Consider the following 16,139-nt stretch of genomic DNA (forward strand, 5'->3'; position numbering starts at 1 on the left):
TATGCCGTGAAAGTGATACAAGCTATTAACTGTTGGCGGACACTCATAATAATTCATTCATATATTATTTCATTGGCAGGGTTTAGAAATGGCAGAACATGGAAGCCCAGTGATGTGTTGTATTGCAATGGGAAAGACGACGGGAGAAGCAAAACATAGCTATTGGAGCTTTATAGCTAGTTTAAATGAGTATAAATGTTTGGAAGAAACATTTATTCCCTAAATCACATTTGGCATTCTCCACCTTTTTCTGTTCTCTTTCACGGTATTGCTAAGTAAATCGAAAAGGCTCTTGATCCATCTCCACACTAATGCTCTAAGGTCACGAAGGGTGAACGTCCATTAAATCTTGCCGGGTGAAGCTCTCAGGTAGGTAAAATTTAATATCCCTGGTACATTCATTTTTAGTTAATTTTGCATAGTATCCTATGTCCAACATTTGCCTCTTGTAGAAAACCATTTAAGACCCCGTTGGCTGGATTGTATTCACTTTGCCAAATGTGGCGCTACCGAAAATAAAGAAGTAGTGTTGTGATATTCTCGACGGCCATTGTGTACTTCGGCGTGTCAGAGAGATGGTGATGTTCGTCATGTTGGTGTATGGATCCTTGGGCGTGGTTCATATACTCGGGTCTCTACAACTTAAATGGAACAGAAGTGCTTGCTTGTAGCATGGGCACTGATGTGTAACCGCCATCTGTTGCACAGATCAGCCATGCCCAATGTTGCGCGTTCTAAGTCGCTATGCTTTCTTGGCTTTGGGAAAGGATTCAGCTCATCGTTTTGGCTGGTCTGTCAAGAACATTGGCCAGATCATGCTTCATTGCAATTAGCAACATTTAGTAGCTTGTATTGAAAGATATTCATTCCAGTGGCCTTTGTGGTATGCCATATCAATTTTTTTCTCCATATGAAGCATTCTGGCATTCTTGGAGGCTGATTCCACCTTTCAAATGATAACCTATAGGCCAACCAACACCTGTGAACAGTGGAATTATATCATTTGTGAGTATTGACTATTATCTGTGAATACATGTTGGACATGGTATTGTTTTGTGATGTATTGATATGAACACCATAAAGCCCATTGAATGGAGGTGCCTAATAAACATCTGTGTCTGGACATGTATTTGTATTTCGCCCTTGAAAGTAAAATGATAGCGTTGTACCGGCGACAACGTTCGTAGTACGCCATAGCGTCGGAAAGATGGCGCTGATCGGTGATTGACGGGCGAGTCAGCTGAGTGTTGGACTAGTCAGCTGAGCACAGGGAGAAGTTCGCTCTCCCCCCCCCCCCCCCTTCCCCCGTTACGGTAGGAATGGATAGATTGGGTCATGTGAACTGTTTCTAGGTAGCATAACACTACATTGGATTGAACGCCGGGAAAGTGTATGCCTCGGTATGATAGCCACGCCATTTGTTATTAAGGTGCACACGAAAAAATCCCACGTGTCATTGTCATTGTAATTTGCAGGCGTGGCTACGCTAGCTGACGTATGGCCTCCTGCTAATATCCTTCTGTTGTGATTGTGATGATATAGTTCGGGGAAATAAGGCATGGCTTACTGAGGATCGTAAAATTCATTGGATTTAGAATTGAGCAATCAACTAAAGGGGTTCCTCTCCGAATTTGGCCCTCTTCTGGAAGCGGTGTGACGGTGGGCAATGTGGTGTTTCATATCAGATGAATGCTCTGATTCACGTGCACTGCAGTCGTTCGGCCAGGGCTTCGACAATGGGTGGAGGTCGGGGGGGGGGGGGGGGAATGGTTGATAAATGGTTCGTGATGTTGAAAGCCCGTACTAAAAAAGGTTAAAAATTTGCAGTGCTGTAGCCACCCATGTGTTGTTTAGAACTGTTAAGCATTCAACCAAAGTGATTAAGTGATAAAACATTGTGTCATGTAGGTTTGAACATGCACACTTGCAAATTTAGCAACAAAAACCTCCACACTCGGCGCTGCACTCTCCATTGGCCCCGTGACGTCTGCCTCGCCCCGAGCCCACGGCTGACCCTTCGGCGGTGACACACTGGCGGACAGAAATGATGACGCATCTGAAGAAGTATCTTTGGGCCTTAAGGACATAAATTTGTCATGTATTTAGAAGGTCATCTGGGTGTGTATTTCACCTGTGCGATTTTCAGATCGGTAGTAAGAACGGACTAGCCTTCGGAGCACCGCGGAGTGGTGCTGGAGTCTGGTGGCGGAACTGACAATATTTATGGTGTCGCAGTAACTTGATTTGTGCAGCGGCAGTCTTAAAAAGGTAAAAGTATACACCCCAGTTTAACTTTTGAACGGTGCAAATGTAGTTTGAAGGACTTTCGGATGTATTATTTTGCGAATCCCTATTGAGCGCCCCCATGCCCCACCCCCTCACGCACATACCGACTTGGTTTCCGGACCCCACAGCTTCGAGGAGCGTCTCCAATCCGGACAGGAACCCGTTTTTGTGTTTTCAGGGTGAGTTAAGTCTTTTTGCTGTTCGCCCCTCCTCCCAACTCCTTTTGCGAAACTGTGCGCGGTCATTCTCCAGTTTGAGAGCCGGCGATGTTACACGGATCTTTTTGACCAATCGGACCTGGGGTGGTGGCAGGGCTCAAAAACGGGCATATGACGCAGACACGCATATGCTCCGAAACGGCCCCTCCGGTCGCCTTGAAACCTTCAATCGATTCTGTGCAATGAGGTGAATATTGGGGAGGCGACATCGAGACCTGACCTGAGGTCAAACACCCCGAAAACGCGGAGAAAATTTTTTTACATGCAAATGCAGGCAACTCGGATCTCAGAGCCTACTGCACCGATCGCTAAAAAATCTTCACTATCGGATGCCCCATACCTGATTCTCCCTCGCAGTTCTAGAATTGGTGACTGGTTCGGGTCAAAGGTTGTCAAATTTCATCAAGTCCAATATTCTTGATCGCAGGCAACTTATCGCTCAGAACCTGCCAAACTGATAACTGCCAGACCTTTACCATAGGATGCCCCACAACTGATTCCCTCTTACAGGGCTCACATTTCCAACTGTGATAACCCTAGGCCAGGTCAAACAGTCGTCAAAGTTTCTCAAGGTCCAAAATTATTGCCTGCAAACTGCTCATTCAGGAACGATTGCTCCGATCATTTCAAATATTTACCTCTCGATGGGACACACCTAACAGCTGCAATGTGCCATGAAGCCATACGCAATTGTTTTGGTAGTGCCGAAACGCGCGGGCATTTTTTCGCGGTTGTGCACGCTACAGCGATACATTTGTACACATGTGCGCTAATGCAATGGCGTTGTCTTCTTTTTTTGGTGAGCAAAGGCACACAAACACACACAAAGTACAATGTGCAAGGTATATTTAATTCGGTGTATTTGAGACGGCTGTAATCGTCGAATCAAGCGTTGACACGGCGGCGCACAATAGGCGCGGTGGAGCTCAAGGTTCCCGTTGACTAAACCGGGGACGTCTTTTCCGTCAATTTTACCCCTTTTCGCTTCTGGGACGTGTACATCCGCGACGAGGCGATATACAGAGTGCAGAAAGCATGTTCCCAAGGAGGATTCTTAGGTCATTGGTCTGTTGCAATAGGACACTGACCAAATCGGCCCACCTCGGTCTATGCTCAGTTCGATTCGGCGTACTTTGAACGACTTGAAACCAGAAACCACCGGAAGATTGCTGAGGAGACATGTACATAATCACGACAAAACGGTATTCGCACACCACACACAATGATCAGCCACGCACCATCACGTGTTCGCTGCCGATGTTCTGTTAATCGTGTCGACACCATGCACAATCAGTGCGTGATTTTCGGCACAACACTTCCGCTAAGGAGAATTTCAATCTCATAGGGCCAGCCCTGACCAAGTTGCACGTCTCCTTCGGAACAATCGTAAAGGAAAGCGCGGGGTTATAAATGACACCATGCTTGCAACTTCAACAGAGAATGAGAGGAAATGGCGTATTGGGTGGTAAGGTTTGGCAGTGATCAGCGTGGCAGATTCTGACCTATAAGTTGTCTGCCAGCAAGAATTTTGGACTTCGTTGAATTCGACGACTTTTGACCTGACCAAGGTTCGCCAAATTTGGAACTGCAAGAGGGATTCAGGTATGGGGCATGCAGTAGTGAAAGTTTTACAGCGATCGGTGCAGCAGGCCCTGATATTTGGGTTGTCTGCATTTGCATGCAAAATCTTCCCTTCGCGCTTTCGAGGTGTTTGACCTCAGGTCAGGACTCAATATTGCCTCCCCGTGACTTATCTCATTACACGTAATCGAATGGTGAAGGTTTCAAGGCGATCGGATAAGCCGTTTCGGAGAACTTGTCTGTCTGTGTCATATGCCGGTTTTTAGACCGTGCCCCCGGTGGTGACTTCGTGCCTACGCGTGGTCTGTAACCCACTCGTGCGTAACAGGCCATAATTTTGGATTGTTTGCACCACGTCTAGTGTATTTTCCGACGGTCATGTTTAACTAAAACAATGTTCCAATGTGTGCAAAAAATGAGAAAAGGCAGCATGAAAAAGGTGCGGAAGGTTAGGTTATGGTAGTTAACTTAAGGCAAAAAATATCGGGGAATTATCGGCCTTACTTGGCTAGTGACGCCGTTTGTTAGCAAGGTGCTCAGCAAAACAAAGTCATGCTGTTATCGCGTATTGTTCATAGGGCTTCCACGACGTCGCATGGCTAGTCGATGTATATGTATAGCGTTTTCCTACTAGCCTTCTGTTTTAAATATTATCCAGCGCTTTGGGAAACAAGGCTTTGTGTGCTGAAGCGAGAATTTACAGATCGTTAAAAACATCGTAACTGATTATCCTTGCAGAATGTAGTCCATTGGTATGTTGTTCGATTACGACCTACTTTTGCATTAATTTTTCACGTAACTGAACAAATTTATAGGTTAAACAGGAGCGTTCCACATTTTCATGGAGTTTTAAAGTAAATAGCCATCTTAAGACCACTGGTGCAGTTCCTAGCCCTGCCGATCTTAAGGACCTGAAACCCGTCTAAATCCTGAGCTGCACGCCCGCCAAGATGATAGACTGGGGGAGAGTATTTCAAGGTCACCTTGAAATTCGTGACGTCATAATAATGTCACTCATATCCTGCCATTTCATAATCCATGCGGCGATCAAGGCCAAGAAAATAAGATGGAAATATAATGGTCGAGTCATCCATATCTGGTGTTCGCGAGCACAATAACCAACTATAACGGCTGTCAACTGGCTTTTAATCCGTGTTGTGCAAGATACGATGTCGTACTGCAAATAATAGATAATTAACAGTTCTAAGTTATTTGCATTGTGCGCAGCGAAGCAGGCGCGCAAGCGCTTGTCGTTTCAAAACGGAGGAGTTGTTTACCTTGAGCAACCTTTTCGACTTAGAAGCATGCCAATAGTAATAAGTGAGCTTGTCTCATTATATCTCACGTTACTTCAATATCTTCAAACGTGAAACATTCCCTTCAAAAAATGCATCAACATTTCATTATGTGAAGAATAAAGCTCGCGACTTAAAGCTGCCGCGCGCATTGCTGGTATGCGACTGTTTACAGCTGGTCCACCTATTCTAAGCAACTGCGTGAACTGGTATTAATAAAAAGCTTGGTACTTGCACAAGATTTTGCTCGAGATCTGTCGTTGAAGCACTTCAATTTATTCAATTTATTGGCGGATCTCTGACTGCAGGGGCTGTGCTGGTAGCAACATGCATGGCTTAACATGATAAGAAGCAAGACAATCTAACTAGCGATAAGGATAAGAAGACAGCAATTTAGACGGCGTTGACACCGCTGGGACAATGTGACACATCTGGTCTTTATGCTTCCGGAGCGCAACGAGCATTTGATCTCCCACACATTCCTTGTAACCTGACTCCGAGCCTGTGGAGCTTTTTTTGGGGCCGCCTTATATCGAATATACGCTTTCTGTTCAAAACACAGCCAACACACAACAGTCAGCGGTAGTTGTCTTTTCTAGGCGAAATGATGTTCAAACCTCCCACCCCCTGGATCTTAATGGTGAAGAATAATCCTTCCAGTTCACAGTTTTAATACCTTAGAATAACATCAGATCGCTGTCTCACTTCCAATGCGCATTTTGCTGATCTTAAGCAATGGTGCGCCAGACGACTTGAACATAATAAAATGCATAGCAGGACGGGAGTGGGGGGGGGGGGGGGGGCCGACAGACGCACTCTCCTCCGCTTCTATACCTCCCTGGTACGCCCGATCTTGGACTATCATGTTTTTCGTTTTTATATTTTTCCAAATAAGTCGAAACCCTGAAGACAATACAGAACGCAGCCCTCCGTATAGTGACTGGTGCACTTGCACCTCCCCGGTCCCCAAATCTGCTAGCGCACACGAATATCCCCTCCCTACCACACGGACGAAAATTACAACTTCTCAGATTTTACGCACGCGTCACAGCGCACGTTGGTAACCCCACATACAGCACTCTCGCATGCCTCGGCCCCAGCCGCACAGTTACCAACGCGGAACTTCAGCATCAACGATCAACACTCGCGTTATTCGAGCGCAACGAACGCGTAATCTCCCGGACATCCATACGACCCAACTCCCAGTCCCCGACCCTTTTGGGTGACCCCATACCTAACGTAATCTTTCTTTTTAAACACAAAAAACGAAACGTATCAGAAACCGAAGTGCAAACTCGGTCGCTCAGTCCGAAGGAGAATATGACCAACACACCTTTATTTATACTGACGGCTGCCGGGGGTGATGGCTGCACAGGAGCCGCCTTCGTATATCACAATGACAGTAAATCAAGCCGCTTGGTGAAATTTCAACACTGTGCATACGGCTGAACTAACAACAATCTTAACAGCCCCGCCTCGCATCAAGGGTAGTATGCAAAAGCAGTCACATGCACAGGCTCTCATTCGTCGGGACAAGCGCTCAGGCACTCTTCGTAACTCATCCCATCCGATTATAAACGACATGCGTGGAACGCTCTGCTCCCTTCCTCAACAAACTCACGCAGTATTTCTTTAGATAACGGGATACGCCAATATTTATGGAAGCGGCGTCGCTGATGAGGGAGGAAAATGTAATGAAACTCCAAGTGTTTCACCACAACTTCTCCGTATTTTAGTCTTGCCCCGTCAGGGGCTGCAGCCCCTGACGGTGCACCTGCACTCGCTGCTCTCCCAGCGGCGACTCCCCGACAGCGGGGGCCGCGAAGCCGAGCCATGCGAACGAGCCGGGGCCGTGCGATTGTGTACCTGTTCATCATTAGGATCAGGGTGGGGTGCTCGTAGTGCAGTTGTATGTTGTCCTGCGCCCCTGCTGGGACGGGGCACGGCACGTGGTCAGGTTCGCAGGCTCGGCCCCGGCCGCGCGGCAGAATGCGCGCCGCCGCCGCAGTTCGCCACGGTCCCGGCTCGTTCGCACGGTCCCGGCTCGCGGCCCCCGCTGTCGGGGAAGTCGCCGTTGGGAGAGGCAGCGAGTGCAGGTGCACCGTCAGGGGCTGCAGTCCCTGACGGTGCGAGACTAAAATACAGAGAAGGTGTGGTGAAACACTTGGCGTCTCATTACAGAAAACAAAGTATCATGTTCCTGGATGTAATCATCGCTCGCGTCCCCTTTCCGCTATTATTGCAGTCATCAATTTACAATTTCGTCTCTTTCTCCAGTTTGATGGAGGTCCGAACGCGCTTATCACCATCTGCACACAATCGAGCTCATATTACAATACTGGCCGAAAATTAATGAAGATAATCGCCCCCAAGGAAGTGCTGCTTGCCAGACCCCGCAGCGGTCACATGCAAGCCGCCCACTAGTGCCTATTCGAGCGCACTCCTCCAGCTACGGTCATCGCTGCAGCATCCCATTGATAATCACTTCCTCCTCGTGCGGGGCCGGTTTATCAATGATCAAGACGACCGCCCAACAACAACACCAACGCCCAATCGGCTTCCATTAAATATTCCATTTTTTCCTTGCTGACCCTTATCATGACATGCTCATTCTCCTGTTTGGGGTTTGTACTCAGTACAGGATGAGATAATTTCGTTTGAGTCAAGATGTTTTCCTGCGTAATTGGCAAAAATTGCAGCTTGTTCCTCACTGGCTAGGGAGTTCTGGCTTGTTTCTAGTTCAGACTTTCCAAGACTTAATGACATCACACAACACTGCAAGGTCGTGCCGAGCAGCGGGGCCCGGGACTGCTCTCTCCGTTGCTGCGATGAAGCGGCCCGGCATCCATCCACCGTGCAGGTCGCCGAACATGCCAGCTGAGCCAAGGCCACCGCTGTCCACGGACACCATACAAAGGACTCGCTGCGTCCGAGGAGTCTGGCGGAAGGGCCAGTGAAGAGGCTCACTTGTTAAAACGCGTGGAATGCGTGTCGCGTCCGTGAAATATGTCAATCTGTTGCTACAATTTCCTTTACTTCTGCGCAATTCTTCAACAAATCTGCGTCGATATACATAATGGCTGCTTCAAGGTACCACAAGCTACCCTAAAACCACCAAAAAGATGAGCTGCCCTACTTGCAAAAATTCCGCCCAAACTTTCCAAAAACCTGCTCTAAAACTTCGTTCTACCCTATCCTTACCCTACCCTGCCCCGGCGAGGGTCTTGTAACATGCCATATCTTGCTAACAAATCTCCATATGTAGTGTCAAGTGTGTCGTCACCAACCTGGCAATTGAGGGATGTAACATATTGTCCATGCCCTGCTCATGATAGTCACGCACGTTTGATTTCAAGACTGTTGGATGGGAGCCAGCCTTCAAAAATTAATCCACGTTGTCATATGGTGGCCTGGCAACCTTGCGCCATATGGTGAATAAAGTGCTGACTCTGAGCCCAATTCTGAGTGCTCGCGATTTACAGCACACGGGTTGCTGAAATTGTGTCTGCTATCTGTATTTATATAAAATTGTGATATTATTTCAGTTAACTATCAGAGATTTACGATTAAGAAAGTAGTATTTTTGTAATTGATCCCTTGTTGCAGGTCAAAAGAACACCAAGCCTTAGTGATGGCCTTCAGCAGTAAAGTAGTGTTGGTGACAGGCGCCTCATCAGGCATTGGGGCGGCCACAGCGCGCCTGCTCGCCGGCCGTGGCGCCCACACTGGCGCTGGCGGGCCGACGCGCCGATAACTTGCAGCGCGTGGCCAGCGAGTGCGCGGAAGGCGGGCCGCGGCCAGCCGCTGCTGACTCATCACTGGCACCTTACGCGTGAGCCAGATGCAGAGCGGCTGGTGGAGCAGTCGGTGCAGAAGTATGGCCGGCTGGACGTGCTCGTCAACTGCGCCGGCATCCTCTCGAGCTGGGCAGTGTCGAGACCAAGTCGCTGCAGCAATACGACCGCCTCATGGGCATCAACGTGCGCGCCGTGTACCACCTGACGATGCTGGCCGTGCCGCACCTGGTGGCGGCGCAGGGCAACATCGTCAACGTCTCCAGCGTGAACTGGATCCGCGCCTTTCCCAACCTGCTGGCCTACAACATGTCCAAGGCGGCGCTGGACCATATGACGCGCTGCCTGGCCCTGGAGCTGGCGCCGCACCAGGTGCGCGTCAACGGCGTCAACCCAGGCGTGACGGTGACGGAGCTGCAGAAGCGCGGCGGTCTGGACGAGGCCGCCTACGAGCAGTTCTTGGAGCGGAGCCGCACCACGCACGCGCTCGGCCGGCCCGGCCAGCCGGACGAGGTGGCTGCCGCCCATCGCGTTCCTGGCGTCGGATGAGGCTGCCTTCATCACAGGCGCCTCGCTGCCCGTGGACGGCGGCCGGCACGCCATGTGCCCGCGCTGAGGGCGGGTGGGCCTGGGCGGCGTCACCACCTGCGGTCGACGGGCCGTCTGTCGGCTCGGAGCGGGGGGGGGGGGGTCTCGAGGACTGGACTCCGGGACGGCCAAGGACTGCTGCGGAACACGGCTGTTACGGGATTTTACATCAACGCTCTGGTTTGCTACCATTGCTTGAGTTTACTTGCACGGGTCGTCAGCAAAGTGCGTCGAAGTGTGGAAGACTAGCCGGGGCTCAGCGAATCAACGCAAGGGCGAATGTGCAATTATCGCGGGAAGGGAACGGTCCCGCTGGCCTTTCATCCTAGCTTCGCTAGTTAGTGGTAGCAATATTGCCACGGCAGCCGACCGGCAGACAATCCCCGTTAATCATAACCACTAGTTCAGGAATTCTGACGCCCTGATTCTGACCCACTGTTTTTTATATGCCCTTTGTAACCCTGTGGATGGCCAGCACTCGTGGGGCAGGTTTTACACGAGTGGTGGTTACTGAAGACTGATACGTGGCGCAGGTTTGAAACAAGTGGTGGTTTCTGGAGACTGATGAATCTGTTCTGTTTTTTTTTTTTTTGCTGCGGGTACGGCCATGACTGGTCCCGGTATTCATGCAGTACGACCACTATATCGTGCCCGACATCCTGAACATCACGGCATTGAGGAAAACCACAGAACGCGCAGACTCGATCTGTATACAACACGGATATCACGGCCAAAATGACCCGGACCACATGACCACATCAACCGCATGACGAGCGTCAGAAGCAGTGAGCTCCACTATGAGGTTCGCGCGCTATTGCACCATCAGCGCCCACCTGAGAAAAACCCACTCGTCGTCAAAACGTTCGCGCCAAGCTCAGGGCCCGCTGAAGTAAGCTGGGTGTTGCGCATGGCCAAACTAGCAGTACGCCGCGTCCTCCCGTACACTTCTGCCCCCCCCCCCCCCCCCCCCCCCGTACATTCTGCCAAACATAAAACACGCTCAGACACGATCAGTAACACCGGTACCACCACCACACGGGCCTAGCGCTGCTGTGCGGGGCCGGGGCCGGGTGCGCTTCACGGTGGAGGCGGCCACGCCTGCCGTCCCCGAAACCTCGAGCAGGTCCAGCTCACGACGCGTTGAGGACTTTCTTCACTGACGCGACGATGTCGGCGGCGGTGGGCAGGGCGGCCTCCTCCAGGCTCTTGGCGTACGGCATCGGCAGGTCGGCGCCGCACAGCCGCGTCACCGGGTAGTCCAGCTCGTAGAAGGCCGGAGCTGCGCGTGGAGAGCATCGGGACAGGTCACGCCAGCTGGTCAGGCTCCGCACTCTGCGCACTGGGACAGCGCTCAAGAACACTGACCGAGCGGCAGCGCACGGGCACCGGAATCGCGGAAAAACACTATACGAAGTCGCTGGAAACCTGCCTCACAAACATGATAAGTCGGCACCAAGCATGACAGGGTGTCAATGGGCGACCACGTCGCCTACGGCACGCCGTGTAGGGCAGCTGGCGCAATCAAATGCAATTATAAAAGGCGCAACAAAAACACGCATCAGAAAGACCGCGAACCCAGCAGGCGCAATCCCCAGGCATGTCTACGATTTTCGAATTACCAACATAGTACACATGTGGGACAGGCGTACACTGTACTGTGACCATGCCATTGAAGACCAGATGATTGGACGAATGAAAACATGCTCACATGTATGGCAGCAACGAATGACCCAAAGAAGTTCAGAAAGTTCGACATTGTCTTCTGTAACATCCATATTTCGTACATTCTTTCCTATTTCGTCTATCCACATCGGTATTTGTCCAGTAGTTTTAAACGATGGTAGCCTACGTGAGAAACATGCGATAGCCGTTTTCCCGAAGGGGACATGATCACTGACTCAAGAGATCGGGGACCACAATATGACCCTGCAATTTACAGTGCCGCTTGTCATGACGCACAGAATACGGTCAATCGAAACTGCCCGGCCCCACTCCCCCAACCACGGTCGAGGACACTATACCATGCGCGGCAGCTGTTTGAAGCGAGCTGGGGCGCCTGGTGCGCCTCGCCGCGCCCGTGGCCACGGCAACTCACACTCCATGATGCGGGCGGAGATCTCGGAAGCCGACGCCGCACTGCGGCCAGCCCTGCTCCACGGTCAGGCAGTGGTGTGCGTCTTGGTGACGGACTTCTCGACGGTGGCCATGTCGAGCGGCCGCACCGTGCGCAGGTTGATCACCTCGCACTCGATGCCCTGGGCAGCCAGCTGCTCGGCCGCCTCCAGGCAGAGTGCCCACCGGACGCGAGAACGCCACCAGCGTCACGTGCGAGCCTGTGAGCCGGGGGCGAGTCACCGCGGGCGCCGAATGCCACCTCGCAGGGCCGGGAATGCAACGTTCGTGGTATGACACCGCCCACAAGTCACTGGTGCTGCCATGGACACGGCTCAGACTGCGCGGCGGCACAATTCATTGATCAACCTCCGCCACCAAGCAAAATACACAACCGTTTGCTGAGTCTCTGAAATATAAATAGATCATTGTGGCACATATCGCAAAACGCTTCCACACTGTGAACATGCTATAGACCAAAAGACATTCCAAACAATTCAGCCCCTGCATATAGACATCTGCCACACCGCCCATTGTGCCGCACCTTCGCGCTCAATCTGGCCTTGCCGATGGGCACCAGGAAGTCGCGGTCCTTCAGCAGCTCCTCCTTCACTTCGAACGGCAGGCCATACATCAGCTCGTTCTCCAGAAATACCACCGGATCCGGGTCGCGGATGGCCGACTTGAGCAGACCGCGGGCGTCCTCAGAGCTGTACGGGGGATACGGACCTGCGGCGGCCGTGGCGCAGCGCCGTTTGTCACGGGGCCAGAAGACGAGCACGGCGTGCCCGCTAGCCCAACGCAGCAGGCACAGGTGCGATCGTAAAATATGGTTTCGAAAGAAAAGTTCGTGATTATCATCACTAGGCGGGCTCTGCATGCACCCATAGCCAAGATATCGCAAGAGGCGTAGGAAGGTCGGCGAGAACGAAGTACCCGTGGGCTGATGCAAGAATGGCATTTTGGCCAGATGTGAAACTAGATTCTGGCAAATGTGAAAACGATGGCTACGATCAACACTGATTGAAGTCCGTCCACTTCACTGCAAGTTGGTGCTGTAGAGTCGGCCGCAAATATGGTGGAAATAGGTAACACAGGCAAACGTCGAAACACGAGTGTCGTCAACCTATGATAAAGCTCACAATCTTTGTTCTGTCGAGGAAGCCACATTTTGTTCTGAGAAGTGTATTAGTCGTATGTGCGCATTTATTATACGTATTGTACATCGTACATGCATATGATGTGCTAGTTGTACTTTTAAGCTGTTTTAGAGTTGCATAACCAGAAGTAATTGCCATAGTATCTGAAATTTCGTGGGTTTATGGCAGCTTATGCCACCGGCAGTTTTTTGACGGCCTGTTTTAGTCAGTTAAACCTGACTTCGACTGGTCGCTACCGGCCCAGGTTTAATGGCGATCAACCGACATGGCAGCAACGATCCAGACTCTACTGAGATATCCAGACACCTTTCATCCCCAACTGCATGCCAATTCAACAGCGCATCGACCGCTGTTTTGTGTTGCTATGCCACCAAAGACGATCTTACTCATAAACAAACGCACTTACTTCGCCTCTCGGTCCAGTGGGGGCTTGGATCGTAACGTCACAGGTAGGAATGGGCTTTCGTCGTGATGTCATAGGTAAGGAATGGGCTTACTCCGCAGGGATGGGCTTCACGGCTTATGAAGAACGGGACAGCCGGAGTGTTGGGAATCACCACGAGGTCTGGGCTGGCCTTAACGCCGAGAAGAAGCTGGAGTGTCCAAAGTTACTGCGAAGGTTGGACTGACCTCAAGGCCACGACAGCTGAAGTGCCCTGAATCGCCGCGAGATGTGGACTGACCTTGAGGCCAGGACGCCTTCAATACTGGGAGTCGCCGCGAGGCCTGCACTGACCTTGAGGCCGGGACAGCTGGATTACCAGGAAGCGAAGCCTTGCGAGTGCTGCGCCGCCACTCCGGCCGCCGCGCCGTTCGGGCCGCGGAACACGATCGGGACGTTCATCTGTGCGCGACGGGCAATGGTCGTGGTCAGCTCGGCAGGACAGCACCGGAAGTCACAACAGAGCCACAGCCAAGCACGGTGACCAAGCCGGGGCAAAGAGGTGGTCCTTTCACCTACCCCTAAACAAGTATGACCCTTAGCCATCGGGAGGGTGGCCCCAGGGCCCTCCCAGGCCAACAACGGCGCCTGAATGTTGGAGCGTGGTTCGCAGGTGAGCTACACGACTCTTTCTCTGAAAGGCGTAATACCATGCATGCAATACGGCTGTGACGAAAAAACACAACCCCGTGCTCCGTGGCCGAACACCAAGATGGGGTGTGTAGCCCACGAGGGCTGGGCACCATACTTGATCGCCATTTTTGTATATTCCGCGAAATATTTCCCCGTCCCTATCACCACTAAAGGACATGAGATATTGCCCAACCAATGAGCATAAGAGCTACTTGTGTTTGTGCTAGAGTCTGGCGATTGCTCCGAGACGAGAGATGACATACCAGGCCGGCAGACATGTAGTAGGCTTTGGCTGCCGAGTTGATCACCTGGTCGATAGCTTGCATGGAAAGTTGAAAGTCATGAATTCACAGATTGGCCGCAGCCCCGCCTGAAAAGGGTCACGTCACGAAATGAAGAACGCATAGTTAGGAATACAGCCAGTGTCAATAGCCAGCTTTGGAAATGTGGTGTGATGAGGCATGCCAAGTAACTGTTTAACAAAAACATGGCCAAATACACGCGGCGTATTTGGTTGTTACCACCATCAGACCACAGATACCAACCAAATAAGTATTTTTAATGCATTCGATACAACGGCATTCTCGCAGGGCTGGCTGCAAAAAGGCTTGGGGCATGTGGGGCATATTGGGCATATTAGACATATGCCTAGTTCAAGATTCCCACTGCCCAAAAACGTTGTTGCATGACAGACCCGAAATCCCGTGCAGATCATAAGCGTACCCAGATCAGCGTCGGCCGCCGCCTCCGACTACCTCCCGCACTCACGAAGGCGGCACCGACGGCGATGCCGGCGAAGCCGGACTCGGTGATGGGCGTGTCCATGACGCGCTTGTCGCCGTACTTCTTCCAGAGGCCGCGCGACACCTTGTAGGCGCCATCGTACTGGGCCACCTCCTCGCCCAGCAGGAAGACGCGTCGTCGCGCGCCATCTCCTCGTCCATGGCGCCGTTCAGCGCGTCGCGCACCATCACCTGCGCCCGGCAGGTGGCGCTCGTGCTGAGCGGCCGCGAGCAGCCGCGCTGCGGGAGGGCCGGCCACTTTAACGGATACTCCGGACATCACAGTGAGGACCTTGGACCTATTTCATCCATAGCATCAGAGAATGGATCTTTACATGTTGGCACATACATCAAACTGCATGACAAAAATAAATGGTTGGGTGGAGTACACATGCATTTTCATAACACAATAAAATTATTGTTGATGGAAGTAGCATCAACCACTGAATGTCTGGTATAATTTGACAGTTTTCAAAGAAAATTGTGTTTATTCTCTGGTGAATAAAACCATGGGCCCCAACAAATATCACAAATTGTGTTTTAGTATGACTGTGAATGTACAATACATGGATTCTTTAATGAGTCTTGGTGCAAAGTTAGCATAAGGCTTGCAATGCATTGTTTTTGTTGTTTGAGCCTTTGTTGCAAGAGCCTCTGTTGATTTTAAATGGCAGTTGTTAAAACATTCTATTACAGATAGCATGCCTACTCTCATATAAAAGTGAAATTGAATGCATCAGAAAACATGTGTCCATTACTTACCAGAAAATGAATGGTTCCTCTAACAAGCATTTTGATTTTACAAAAAGCTGCTCTTCAGTTGGAAGTGTAGTCTGTAAAAAGGAACACATAATTACAAGACTAGAGACTGAAATGGGCAGCATGCAAATAAAGTCATGGAAAATGATACAAGCCACATGAACACTATCTCCCCTCATGCCCAGTCCTTCTCATGTTTGTTCACTTACATCATGAAGTGAAATTCACATGAATGAACATAAAATATTACAAAGTACTGATATTTACATATAGAGTGCTATTTCCAATTGGTGCAAAATTTAGCATGCATTTAATTGTTGTGCTCAGCAGCAGTGAACTATCTAATAACATGGTAGGAATACCAGAACATCAACCTAGTGACTTTGCTAAAGCTTCTGACCAAGAGTCAGCAATATCCAACAGCTCCATTAAAATGTGTTGCTTAATGATTCATTGCTGAAATATGACAAACTACCCAAATATAGTTTC

General features: G+C 50.6%; 2 pseudogenes; one reads left to right on the forward strand and one right to left on the reverse strand.

The window, feature by feature from the left end:
- Nucleotides 1-297: 297 nt before the first annotated feature.
- LOC119114673 (3-oxoacyl-[acyl-carrier-protein] reductase FabG-like) lies at nt 298-9,790 on the forward strand (annotated as a pseudogene).
- A 938-nt stretch (nt 9,791-10,728) lies between these two features.
- Nucleotides 10,729-15,108, reverse strand: LOC119114674 (pyruvate dehydrogenase E1 component subunit beta, mitochondrial-like; annotated as a pseudogene).
- Between the last annotated feature and the right edge of the window lie 1,031 nt (nt 15,109-16,139).

Source organism: Pollicipes pollicipes, unplaced genomic scaffold (assembly GCF_011947565.3).
Source record: "Pollicipes pollicipes isolate AB1234 unplaced genomic scaffold, Ppol_2.1 Scaffold_2883;HRSCAF=3381_pilon_pilon_pilon, whole genome shotgun sequence".
NCBI lineage: Eukaryota > Metazoa > Arthropoda > Thecostraca > Pollicipedomorpha > Pollicipedidae > Pollicipes > Pollicipes pollicipes.